General features: G+C 33.5%; 1 long non-coding RNA gene across 2 annotated transcripts; it reads left to right on the forward strand.

Annotated features, from left to right (window-relative positions):
- Nucleotides 1–3167: 3167 nt before the first annotated feature.
- Nucleotides 3168–11038, forward strand: LOC132727647 (uncharacterized). 2 transcript variants are annotated; one of them, XR_009625383.1, is made up of 6 exons: nt 3168–3440; nt 6405–6581; nt 6988–7093; nt 7256–7366; nt 7756–7921; nt 9734–11038. It is a non-coding gene; the product is annotated as an uncharacterized LOC132727647 (long non-coding RNA). The 2 variants fall into 2 exon arrangements; XR_009625382.1 differs by lacking the exon at nt 3168–3440 and having other exon boundaries at nt 6314–6581.
- Nucleotides 11039–14755: the final 3717 nt, after the last annotated feature.

Consider the following 14755-nt stretch of genomic DNA (forward strand, 5'->3'; position numbering starts at 1 on the left):
CTTCTCTACGAGAAAGGACAAAGAGATGTCCGCCCTTTTAGTATAAGGGCAAACTTAAAAAAATGCCTTTGCCTTATGTTATTGAATAAAAGGAGGCCTAATTTTCACAGACATGTCTTGAATCTGGTTTATATACAACATCGATTAACGCAAACAAGCGGGGTTATCAGTTTACGTCTTTTAAGTCCGCTTACTGAAATTTTAGAAAGATCATATATAACTTCTAGGGAAAATTTTTGGGTTTAGAGTTTTTCTATTCTCATTTTATGTATTATAACAATAATTATTTAAATTTTGCAAACAGAAAACGTTCTCCAAAAACGTTTTATATGCTGTTAAATATGGAGATAATTTCACACGTTTTTCACATATTTACCTAGGGGCATTTTTGCCGAATACTTTATAAGGACGATATAACTTGAGCCAATATGTACATTAAAATTAATAGCAATGCGGAAAAAAGAGGTAAAGCAGACTGAAAAACACAAAAGTAGAACGTCATATTTTTAATGACTTGATACAGAGCGTCCATGTCAGTGTGTTTCATGCATTAGTGAATCGTATTCATAGTAGTACCATTACCATTTGAGTGGGGGGGTTTTTTTTATGTATCGTTTTTCTTATTTGACCAGTTTTGTTTCTAATATTACAAAGCGGTTGAGATAGAATATTTGTGTACACAGGTGATATGCAGTTTTTAAGTTTGTGGAAAACGTCAAACATTAGGAAAAAAGCGTTATCAGAAATGTAAATCTATAATGAAATGAAGTGTGTTAAATATTGATCCATATATTCAAATTATTAATATATCGTAATCATAGTGGTTTGAAACTTATTTGATTTTTAAAATGTTAAATAAAAATTAAAAAAAAACACTTGAAATGTAGCTAGTTTCTAAAGAGTGGAACAAAAATGAAATAAAAAAGAAACATAAAATATAAGCAGAATTTATAAAGAACCAAAGAACATGCATAATCAAATGACCATACCGAAAAAAACAGACAAAGTGAAAAGGGAGGAAAAAACAACAACAACAAAACATCATAGTTACATGCAGAGCGAAAGCGTTCAAATCATTAAAAGTTACTATGACCTTGATTTCCAAAGTGAGCTTTCTATACGATGGTACACATTCTTATTAGAATTAAACTATATATAGTTGTTGGTACTTTTAGTCTCGGATGATATGCAGACTTACCATTTAATGGACTTTACCAAGTACCGTTAAGGCCAAATTATCATCACAGGACAATATGAGACAATACACATTTAATTTCTATATTCGACTACTTGAAAAAGAAAAGGTAAATCTGAAATGGGCTGCAAGGAAAACAAAAGATTAAACTTAAGCAGCACGTAAACATGACACTGGTTATACTGCATACATGTTTTTGCAAGTCTTCCCGTACCAAAAGGAAAGGTTTGCCGCAAACTCGCCGCAACTTTGCCGCAAATTCGCTGCAAACCTTTTAGTTCGCCAAAACACTGTGTCAAGTGTTTGCCAGATATCGCCACTAGTGGCAAAACTTCTGTGGCAAACATTTGGCGACTTTTGCCGGCGGAATTCACCAGAATAATTAAGTTTGTTCGCCAAAAGTTTTGCCAGAAACTTTCAGTGGAAAACTAATTTTCCAGAGATTGCCAGAATCTTTCTATCAAAAAAATTATTCGCTGAAAGCTCACCAAAACTTTTCTATTAAAAACAAGTTTGCCAGATAATCGCCACAAACATATCATTCTGAAAGTCTAATCCAACTTTGCTTCATAAATAACTATTTTCCAAGGAATATATATTATTATGCCCACATATTAAAAAAAGTCCTTCATGTACCTACCTATAAACCACGGATGTAAATAAATTCAATTAAGAAGTCCCATGCAAACCTAGCCTACCTGACCTACCCAGCCTTATTTAAAACTGGGTCGGGAAGATGGAAACAAAACAAATTTTTATTTTGCCTAAGAGTTATCAAATTGAGAACATCATATGTATACATGGAGGGTATTGTAGTTCCACGAATAACAGTTAAAAAATTTATAAGGTAAGAAGACCCATAATGAAATCGGCACATCTTCGACAATTACTGCCATATTCGCCATTATCCGTAACGAACTTCCGTTTGTTTACGTATTAAAGGTCGGAATCTAATAATAGCGAATATCCCCGGTCACGTTGTAGTATTCCCCAAGAGAATAATGACGTAATTTCCGCAGATATCTAACATGGGTCTTACAGCGTGAATATAGTCTGATTTTATTGACCTGTCAATTTTAAATACATAAATATGACTCATTAAATATTCGACCCACTTCCGTTTTGGTCCGTTGTAGTTTACGAGAATAATGTGGAGTTATATAAGTCATCGATTGAAAGTCACGCCAGCTTAATGTGAAAGTTTTCGTAAATTCACAATAGCGGACAGTCGCTGTAAAGAGAATGCCTGATAATTGAGAGGGTCTGTGCGTTCGATCCTTACTTGTTGCCATTGTTTGAGTACTTTTCTTATTTTTGCAGTATATTTTAAAGAACAGATTTGTAAGTGTGTTTTACGGCATTGAAATGACATTTATTGATTTTAATCCGTTTTAATTTTAAAACATGAATTCTTAAAAAAACAATGTTTTAAAAAGAGATATACATAACAAAATTAAGTAAAACATAATGAAAACAAACGAACAACATAAATAATCATATATAGATTCAATAATGTTGAAAAGTATAATAAGAAACAAAACATGGACCAACGCGGCCTCGAACTTAAAACTACGTGGCACTAAGATTATAAACTCGTGATTTACCCTATTGCGCTATAACGCTGAGTACACTTAGTTTTAGAGATACAAATTAAATTAAATTCTATCGTACAGCGTACATCTCACGGAACTTACCGAACATCTACCGAAGATTAACATACTGTGTGCATCAACCGTGTAATCAGTATGTAATTGACAGGTAATAAAATCAAACAGCTTATACGCTCGGTCGATTAAAAAAAAGTGTAAAAAGATGCAGAAAACTCAAGTATTCCGACTTTATTGTAGAACATAACTATAGTGGCAGGTAACCAGTATTACGTGTCAACCAAACCAGCTCTACAAGACATCAACTCTTCCTAAATCGGTTTGATAATGAGGGTTGGAAAGAGGGAAGAAGAATCGTTGAGTTTGGCCTGTTGGCGTGTTTACGGTCAAACCTAAGATTTTGTAAAAAATGTAGACTTGGACCAGTTGGCTACCATTAACAGCACTGATTAACTTTTGACAACATGTTAGGTGAATTTAAACAGGGAGTGTCTGGTTATTTGTATGTGAAATGTCGAAACACAGAATGCGGTCATGTGAATTGTGTTCCCTATGGAAAAACACACAGACTCTAGTAGATTGAAGACCTGTGAAAGTTGGAATGCCATGTTTCGTTGTCAACACAAAATTAGGAACAGGTAAGTGATTAATGTATTGCATCATAGTTTACATTAAGTATCCCGAAACAACCAATTTTCAATCACAACCTAAATTCAAACACATTCTTAATTCTGTGGCACTGATGTCATGCCTGACTAAATTGCATAAAGTCACATGCACAGGGGGCCCACACAGTGTTTGGATGGTATATACTGCTTGATAGTGACCTAAAAATGAGATTTTAGTCATAACCTTATAATATGTATATAAATATAGACAAGGGGCATTACTCGCTAAATAGAGAATTTTCGATCACACTCAAATTCATGCGAGATTTTCCACTAATTAAATAAAAAAATTCAAAAACTATACTGCGTTGCATAGCTTATATAACCCACAATTGATAAACACTAAATCTATTCTGATTCCTTAGCCCATTTTAAGAAATTTATTCAAAACCGTTCACTTCTGTCACAAAATTGCTTAGTCGTACGAGATGTCGCAACACCAAATTCCACGGTAAAATATCAATTTTAAAAGGGGAGGTACAAATAAACGCATGCAAACAATAACACAACATAGTTTCTATTACCTACCTGCGCAAATAGTCGTGAAGCGCTCTATATTCGTCTGTTTCGAACGAAATCTTCAAATCAGAGCAGAAATCTGCTTCGACCTAGATATCTTGGGGAAACCCCGGTCACGTGACCAGCCGGTGTATCGAGACCTTTCATTGGTTCGGTAGGAACTTTGTTTATAACGACAACCAATGAAAGGTTTCCATACACCATGACCAGAATTTCCAACATGTATTCGCCGAAGCAGATTTCTGCACTGATTTGAAGATTTCGTTCGAAACAGACGAATATAGAGCGCTTCACGACTATTTGCGCAGGTAGGTAATAGAAACTATGTTGTGTTATTGTTTGCATGCGTTTATTTGTACCTCCCCCTTTTAAAATTGATATTTTACCCGTGGAATTTGGTGTTGCGACATCTCGTACGACTAAGCAATTTTGTGACAGAAGTGAACGGTTTTGAATAAATTTCTTAAAATGGGCTAAGGGAATCAGAATAGATTTAGTGTTTATCAATTGTGGGTTATATAAGCTATGCAACGCAGTATAGTTTTTGGAATTTTTTTATTTAATTAGTGGAAAATCTCGCATGAATTTGAGTGTGATCGAAAATTCTCTATTTAGCGAGTAATGCCCCTTGTCTATATTTATATACATATTATAAGGTTATGACTAAAATCTCATTTTTAGGTCACTATCAAGCAGTATATACCATCCAAACACTGTGTGGGCCCCCTGTGGTCACATGTTGTATTAACTTCAAAACTTGCAGAACTGCCACACTTGATTAATTGTCAGATGTTTTCAGAAAAACATTAAGAAACTGTTTGTTTTAAGTGACACAATATAAATTGTCCAACTTTCACTATATCAAAATAGTCCTTTGTTTAAAATAGTGGTAAATTTTTTCTAAAAAAGTTAATTTTTTTTAAAGAGTATTGGCTAAAGAGTTTTACCATTTACCTCAGTCCTAGGTGTATTTAAAACATTTATTTATATGATGTACCACTAAATATTCATCAGACTTTACATGGGGGTCCTTATTAATAAAATCTTATGTTGTTATCAAATTTTTTCATGTGATGATTGTAGAATAATTTTTTTGTTAGCGTTATCAGCTGGCCGATCTAGACAAGTTTCCATAGTTGCTAATATTATAATGTGGGGAAGGTAAAATGGCTGTAAATATTGGATTCATTTATCATTTTGCACCACAAATAGCGTAATAAGAAGTAACACCTTTAACTGCCTTTTTATTCACATTAACAGTAGTCATACCAATGCATTGTGCTGTACATATGTTATAACATTTGGTGTAAGTTTTTTAAAATCTTGAAAAAATGTTGAAAATCGTTGAATAGACTATTGTGAAATTTTCTACAATTTTTAGTTGCCCTGATTTATCTTTAACAAATTTTCCATGATGATTACCCTGCTGTTTGAATTTAGGTTAAAATATTCCTGGGAGTAACCCGAGTGGGTCATATTGTTTTTATTGAATTTCTAAGAAAGATCAAGACTTGTTGAAAATGTACCAACCTGAAAATGAATAAGTGTTAATAGATGCATTAATAGCTAAAATAAATTTAAAGTATAATTTCCCCTTCCTTTCATTATTGGCTAAAAGCAGTTTAACTGATTGAATATTGGTTGTCCCGGGATACTATATACTGATAATGAATTCATAGATGTAATGTCTCGTACCAAAATGAATATATCGATACATTATGATTTATCAGTGTTTATTTACTTGTCTTCCAATGATGTCAAACATGTAAAATTATGCGGACCAAATTTATGTTTCAGATTTTTAAATAATTAATTAATTATACAGAATACATGTATCTTGTTTGTGTTTAGCTGTAAAACACTACTCCTTATTGTGAAAGAAGTGGCTAGCCATACGGCTAGCCAAAAGTTCTAGCCGTACGTGACTCACATACTCCATATAATTTTGAAAAGTGCCGTACGGCTAGCCAATACAGTGTGTCCTGGCTAGTCGTACGTGACTCACGTACGGCTAGAACTTTTGGCTAGCCGTACGGCTAGCCACTTCCTATTGTGAAATGTTTTATAAACTTCCCTCTGAACTGTTTTAATTTCCCCAAAGTCACTGAGAAATTTGAAAAACAAATGATAAAACGTTGCTAAATTAAATCTTGCAACAATGCAATTTTTAGTAAGACATTACAGAATCCTACATGTACATTATATAAAAGACACAGTTTACACTATGCTGCCAATACACACAGTCACAGTAGTACTAATATTCAACGTACATGAGGCAGCTAAAAATAGCTCTATATTAATTTATGCAATGTGTTATTATCACAGTTATGTAAATTACAATCCATGTGAAGTTTTTTTTTGACAAAATATTTGTATACTTTAATGAAATAATTTGTTTCTTTCATTTTCTTACAGCAATGATTGATAGTGTAGGTGGGCCGGTGAGGGTCAACAATTTGTTGTCAACACTAAATATACCAACAATTGGAAATAAAAACATGAAAAGAAATGGAGAGACGTGTTGGAAATATCATTGAGACAGCACTGGCTTCTATGCCGACAGAATCTGCTGCATAAGATCAAGGAAATGGAGTAAGACACATTTACATTTACAATGATATTTTCGACATAACATGTACTTGAATTGGAAGAATTTCAAAAATTATTTTGTAATTATATGTCTATGCAGCTTATCATGGTATAATCCTATATTGCTGGCACACTCGTGGTTTAGGGAACCAAAGAATATTACTCTATATTCATGTACATATTTCTTTTTTCAAAATAACATGAATGTGTAATTGTTTATTTAAAAAAGTATTTATTTCTACATGACAAACTGGGTCCGTCTGGGCTCCTTGCCATTGGTACTTGTTGCTTGGTCATATGGGGGTTGCGTTCATTGAACGCCGCCTTTCCTTGTTGATCTTGTTTATCATATTTTACCTTCATTGGTTTAAGACTAAAATTCATATTAAATACATGCATTCTTTTTAAGGGATGTGCATCATGAAGAATCAATGGTATCAGAACACAACATCATGGAAGATCTTATTGACAAGATCTCGGAGGATGTCCTTTGCCAGATGTTTGCCAGCACTAAAGTGAGTACTGGTAGTTTGTTTTCTGTATTTTGTTTATTTACGAAAGTAAAGGACTATGCAAAACTGACTGGTGTTGTTGAACTGTTTGTGTTATGTCAGTTGCTTCAATATATGAATATCTCTCCATATACTGTTTGTACATATGTATTTTTTTTATTCAAGGTCTATTCATCAGTCAGATGCTACAGTTACAAATGACAGTGAATGGTCAGATTTATACAATTGTGATTAACAATCATCAACAATACATCAAACAAAAATGCCTATTAAACTGTAAGTTGAAATCTATGAGGTTTTTTTTATATATATTTATAATCATGGTGTAGCAATTAAATGATAATACTGTGATAATTTTGTAATGCTATTTGGGGTCGTCTTCAATAGAAACAATTTGATGTATCTTCATGTGATGAATAATCGATATGCAGTCCGAATTATTTCATAAAAGTGATTACTAAAATTGGTCTGGAAAAAGTCGTGCAATTAGCATTAATAATTAACAAAACTTATTCTTGTAACTGTATGAACATTGTGTTACATTAATTATAAATATGTTATTGTCAATTCATTGGTGTTCAATCTTCAATATTTGTCAATATTACGTTTAAAGATGAATTTTAAAATACAGAAAATATTTTTGAAATATATTTTTACAATTACAGTTCTCACAGACAGTCAAAGGTTGAAAAAAAATCAGAAGTGGTCCACATCTTAAAAAACCTCACAGCAGATTAAGACTTTCCCCGAAATTTCCCTGTAAAACCCGCAGTGGTATGTCCAGTGCAGTAGATACTGCCTGGCACAAAAGAGGATTTGACAGTTTAACATGTAAGTAAAATAAGATTATTTTTATCCCCCACAATGTGGGAGCATATAGCGTGGCACTTGTCAGTCTGTCCCAAAATCTTGTGAACGCAACTCCTCTTAAACCGGATGGCAGATTTTGCTTAAACTTCCAGGGATTAACAAACTTAATGTGTAGATGGTAGTAAAGGAAGGAATTTTTTCTGCAACTAAATTAAACAGAATAATGGCCCTTTGTTGATTTTTAGTTTTCAACTTGTGGCACATGTAGTCCAAAAACTATTTGACCTAGAGTCATAAGATTGACAGAACAGTGGCGTGTGGGGGCATCCGTGTTTTATTGACACATTTCAAGTTTTTCTCAGTCATCATGTCAGTAATGATTTAGAATTTGTCAGAAAAGTATCTGTGTATATTTTAACCACTGTTATTGATGTATAATTGAAAAAGTGAGTTTTGCATACAAGTAAGACTGGTTAGTCAACATTGTTCTTTCAAACAGTGGCATTTAGAAGAAAAATCCTAATGGTTATTTGAATTACCCTGGTTTTAACTTTGAGTTCTGACCTAGCTGTCATGTTCACAGCATGGTTCATTTTTGTGTCGCCTCTATGGAGTAGTGGCAACATATAGGGATCATTTCTCCGTCGTCTTGTCTATCTGTCCGTCCGTCACAAAACTTGTCCGGACTACTCCTCATAAACTACTGGTGCAATTTCATCCAAACTTTACAGGAATTATCAGTACCAAGTCTAGTTGTGCATTTTGTCAGCATTTTCCGGTTCAATGATTTTTGTCAGAGTTATGGCCCTTTAATAATTTTTATTTTTAAAGTTTGTCTTGACTACTTCTCTTATACCACTAATGCAATTTCAATGAAACTTTACAGGGTTGATCTGTAGCTTAAGTCCTTGTGCATATTTCATGGGTTTTCCGGTTGAATGATTTTTGGCCGAGTTATGGCCCTTTGATAAAAAGGTGTTTTTTTCTGTGTGTTGCCAGATACACAAAAGCTTGTCTGGACTACTCCTCATAAACTACTGGTGCAATTTCATCCAAACTTTACAGGAATGATCAGTACCAAGTGTAGTTGTGCATATTGTCAGCATTTTCCGGTTCAATGATTTTTGTCAGAGGTATGGCCCTTTTTTTAAGTTTGTCCGGACTACATCTCTTATACCACAAATGCAATTTCAATGAAAACTTTACAGGATTGATCTGTTGCTCAAGTCCTTGCACATATTGCACAGGTTTTCCGGTTGAATGATATTTTTGGCAAGTTTGATGAAAAGGTGGGTTTTTTTCTGTGTGTTGCCAGATACATAAAAGCTTGTCCGGACTACTCCTCAAAAACTACTGGTGCAATTTCATCCAAACTTTAAAGGAATGATCAGTACCAAGTCTAGTTGTGCACTGTCTGTCTGTCTGTCACAAAACTTGTCCCAACATGAAATTGGCCATCATGAGGCGACACATGTGATCACTGATCGCTCTTGTTTGTTATTTTGGTGTTTTTTTAACATGATACCTTGATTTCTTAACTACATGTAAGTTAGATAAACTTATAATATATGAGCCACTTGTCATTTGTAAATAAATCTAGGTTTTGCAATGCAAATACATGTTCATCCAACAGATCAAAATCAAGCCAGCAATAAATAATAATTGCCTTTGGTGTTTATTTTCTTCATTTGTAGGTGGGCTTTACTAATAGATTACTGCCACTTTACTTCAAAGTGGGGTTTTTGGGTATCATTCACCTTCAGTGATAGTTCTAGTTTTATCCAGTATAAACATGGTAACATGGAAATGAAAAATAAACCTTGTTTTTTTCAGTGTACTGCACCAATAAACTAAATATGGAGAGAAGCTTAGTCACCAAAGCAGTCAACACCAAAATACACACAATGGCCAGGGCACTGAAACTTGGAAGGGTGAAAGAGTAAAGTAGTGCGTTTTTAGCTAACAAAGTGACATTGCGAGCTTTTGTCTATCTTTCGTCCGTAAACTTGATCTTTAAACAACATCTCATAAATTGCCAAGCCAATTTCATGCAAACTTACGATATTGTCTAGTCAGTTTTTGTTTTGCTTGCAATCGTTATATGACATGACTAAAGACATTTAGTTTTATTCTTAAGTTATTATGTTTATGTTTGTATAAGACCCAAATATATTGTTAAGATTCATTTTTACAAATTTGAAAGCCATTATTGTTCTAGTCAGTTTTTGTTTTGCTTGCAATCATTATATTACATGGCTAAAGACATTTAGTTTTAATCTTTAATAGTTATGTCTATATTTGTATAAGACCCAAAAATATTGTTGAGATTCATTTTTACAATTTTGAAAGCCATTATTGCTTTAGTTTGTTTTTGTTTTGCTTGCAATTGTTATATGACATGACTAAAGACATTTAGTTTAATTCTTTAGTTATTATGTCTATGAGGGGCGTCCGTGGCTGAGTGGTTAAGGTCATTGACTTCAAACCACTTGCCCCTCACCGCTGTGGGTTGGAATCCCGACAGGGACTTTGGAATCTGTCTTGTGAGGAAGCTATCCAGCTAGCTTAACTGAACGTCAGTGGTTCTACTCAGATACCTTTTCGTGCCTGAAATAATGCAAGGAAGGGCATCTGAACGTCACGATATGACCTTTACTGTGTTGATGTGACGTAAAAACCCAAAACAAGCAAACAAAAAATTATGTCTATGAAATTCGTTGTTTGTATAAGACCCAAATATATTGGTGTGATTAATTTTAACAATTTTGAAAGCCATAATTGTTCGTGTCAGATATTGTTTTGCTCACAATCATAATGTTATATGACATATGAGTTTAAATCTGAAGGTATTATGTCCATGAAATATGTTGTTTGTTTAAGACCAAAATATATTTTTGAGATTCATTTTTACAATTTTGAAAGCCATTATTGGTCTAGTCTGTTTTTGCATAACACATAACGCTATTGTTAGTATTTATTGTTATTAATAGTGATTTGTCTAAGTGAATGTCGAAGTATGTATGTTATACCATGCCAGTTCATGTTTGAATGAAACTTTTTGTCCAGATAGAAGATTTCAAACTGTAACTTTTCTGATTTTTATCTTTTACAACAATATTATATTTCCCATTTATGGTGCTATATAGCTATTGTCAAACATTGTTTATATGCTCCCCGAAAAATTTCGGCGGACCATATAGTCATTGGGTTGTCTGTCCGTCTGTCTGTACGTACATACGAACCTGAATTCGTGTCCAGCCCATAACTTTGTTATTTCAAGTTGGATTTTAAAACTATTTCACAGAAATGCTCACCATATTGAGACGACCTGTCGCCCGCAACATTTGGGTCGCTACCTTGAAGGTCAAGGTCACAGCATGACCTTAAACAAAAATTGTGCCGGCCCATAACTTGGTTATTTGATGTCGGATTTTACAACTATTTCACAGAAATGATCACCATATTGAGACGATGTGTCGCACACACCATTTGGGTCAATACCTTGAAGGTCAAGGTCGCAACATGACATTGAAGCAAAATCGTGTCCGGCCCATAAATTCGTTATTTGAAGTCGGATTTTACAACTATTTCACCGAAATGATCACCATATTGAGACGATATGTCACATGCAACATTTGGGTCATTACCTTGAAGGTCTAGGTCACAGCATGACCTTGAAGCAAAAATGTGTACGGCCCATAACGTCGTTATTTAAAGTGGGATTTTACAACTATTTTGGAATTATCACACTTTGAACTTTGTCTGGGACATAACCCTGAAACTTCAAAAGATATACTTTTCTGTATCTAGGATCACCCCGGTTCAACCGGCTCTTGTTTTAATTGATTATTAAGTAATATGAACAATTCATGATAGCATCATAACTAAAGAGTGGAAATTTATGAAAGTCAAATATGTATAGAATCAGTTGCTAATAAAATGTGTGTAAAATTTATCTCTTTTTGGAATTAATTTCTTTATTTACAAGTTTATCAAATTCATTTTATTCTACTGATATGTTTGTAATATTTCTTTTATTTTCTATTGAAAAAATGTGTTAAACCAATATGTATTTGTTTTCTTATAATTCAGCTAGTTTTTATTATTCCAATGTTTGAAAAAATTGTTTGCCAGAACTTTACCAAAATGTTTGCCAAAATATCGCCATAACATATTTGCTGAAACTGGCAAATATGCAAATGAAGTTTGCCGCAGTGTTACCAAAGCTTCTGGCGAACATCCGCAAACTTACTATGCAAATGAAGTTTGCTGCAAATTTGCCGCAAACTTTTGGCGAACATCTGCAAACTTTTACCATGCAAATGAGGTTTGCGGTAAATTTGCCGCAAACAGAAGCTACCTCCCCCTATAGTTTAGCGGCAAGTTTGCCGCTAACCTCATGAGTTGCGGCAAATTTGCCGCAAACCTCATTTGCATGGTAAATAATTGCTGAAAGCAGTTTGCCGCAAACTCACCGCAATGTTTGCGGCAAACTTGCCGCAATGTTCACCAGAGAGCCCTTTTTTTGGTAAGGGAATTGTCATAGCTGCTGAATAATTATGATCGTTACAAAAGTATGAAGTAGGCCGAAAAGTTGCGATCATGCAGTCTTGCAGACATTCATCCGTGTAACGTCATTTAACGATCTTCTCGATGAAATTCCTTATCAAAAGAGAACCTTATTTTCAGCTACATCTACCCTTCTTACCGTAATATAACGCAAGACATATACAATGCATACATAGAGACTTTATTTTTATTTTATTTTCCTTACTCTTTAAATTCGTTTTTTTTTCTTCAGAAAATAGCTGTAGATATCCTGGTGATAAGATTTTATACAGTGATACAAGAATATTAAGATCTAGCTCAACGACAGAGATCTAGGCCTTTATACCTAAACTGACATTTACGCCGACTGCCGGTCAAGCTGGTAGGGGTCTTACAGATCAGCAAATCAGCGATAGATAAGTTTCACATTGAAGTCACATTTAAAATATGCAATTATCTTATTAATTATTAATTAATTAATTAATTAATTAAAGTGACATTATGCCCATCCAAGGGTATATAGTGAGTGAACGGGTGAAGATCAAAATAAGTTTTCATTTTGCCATAATTCCATTTAATTTAATAATTAATTCGCATAAACAATAAATAAGCACAGACGAAAATGCTGCTAATATCCATAAGAATTTACCTATAACGCTTAGTTTATAAAAAGAGTGGGCAGTCTTTTTAAATTTTAGGCAGATATATAATTTTATCCTAAGCATTTTCAAATATCAACTCTTGGTCAAACACCATTTTGACAGTCAATCTTTTGAAATATTAAGTCAATTCAGCTCAACTTGACTATGAAAATATGAGCATAATGTCACTTTAATAGATACCCAAAACTGATAGACACTGATATTGTAAGATGTCTTCCAGTAGAAATCTTAAACATTTGGCAATGTTGCTTCATTACCTAGTATGTAAATAGAAAGCATTGTTGAATAAAGTATGTTTAAACCAAAATGAGAAAAGAGATTATGACAGAGCTTTATTGGCGACGCCGGTGAGCGGCGTCGTCTATTATGGAATGCTTTTTATTTTGGCCTATGGAAGGAGCTGTTATTATTAGCAGTTAATTTCATGTTGTGTTAATTAGTTTTATTTTGATTCGTAAAAATCAAGTAAACAAATGTGTTGTTATATTTGTATTTAATAACTTTATGTAAAAAGCATGTGCATTGTGATATTATTTTCACGAAATTGCAGGTTAAGTTTAACAGCTCGTCCCTTTGTTTTATTGACAATACTAAAACCCGGATTTCGAATATCGTTGTGGTCTAGATTGAGGCCGTATCACTATCAGTTCATTCATTCATTTATACATTTTCAAAATTTTCCTACAAGAAGAAAGTTCACCTGCAATTGAGTATAAGGATAGGTAATGGAACTGTTGTAAACGATTATCCTATTGATTTAATCCTTATTACATTTATCTGTTGCGCAGAATGGTTGTTTTTACAAAGTGTACCAGTATCCGGATGTTGAAAGCTATCCGATTTTCTGCAATTACTGCTGTCACATGGCCATCTATTTTTTTATGAATACTTTACCATTAATTTGCATGGCTTAATAAAACTGAGCATGCAGCATTTCATAATTTTGCTGTTTAGGGTGTTCTTTTGGGTTTCAGGTTTTCTCTATTTTAAGGGGAAGTAACTCATGTTTACTAAATTATTTGTTCTTTTCTGTCTATCTTAGGTATTACTTATAATACTATTTTTGTTGTATATAATTCACCAGTTGTAAGGTCATCAAAAGCATGTTAATGTTAATGTTAGGATTTCATATTTATTTAATATAAACTGGGAATTATTAATGTTATGTGCATACATGTATATATTAGACAGTAGTATATTAATATGTTGAGACTTATAATTTTTCTGCATTTAAAGAGATACAGTTATGTCATTATTATTAAAGGGATGAGACTTTCATTTAAAGTTATAAATGATAAAACATGTATTGATTTGTCCTTAAACTTGGATCAAGCAATATAATTAATAAAGTCTCAAAAAATCATATTCTGAATAGTTATTCTATTTTTTTTTCTAACATGTGCATAGTTTGAAAAGGACAGCTTCTGTCTTATCTATTTGTAATGAAGGGACACCGGTCTCAACCTCCAGGTCTCCTGAGTCAACCCGACAACAGACTGTACATAGAGTAGATTGTTACTTGCCCTTGAATAAATTTGTGCACTAAATTTATAGTGGGTGATTTGTGCCACATGAAAACCAACATAGTACAAAAAGTGACCGGGCACCAGATGAAAACATGAAAATACAATCTACCACATAGTGG

The sequence above is a fragment of the Ruditapes philippinarum genome, unplaced genomic scaffold, assembly GCF_026571515.1.
Source record: "Ruditapes philippinarum isolate M1 unplaced genomic scaffold, ASM2657151v2 ctg8770_1_1_1_1, whole genome shotgun sequence".
In the NCBI taxonomy this organism is placed as follows: Eukaryota; Metazoa; Mollusca; class Bivalvia; order Venerida; family Veneridae; genus Ruditapes; species Ruditapes philippinarum.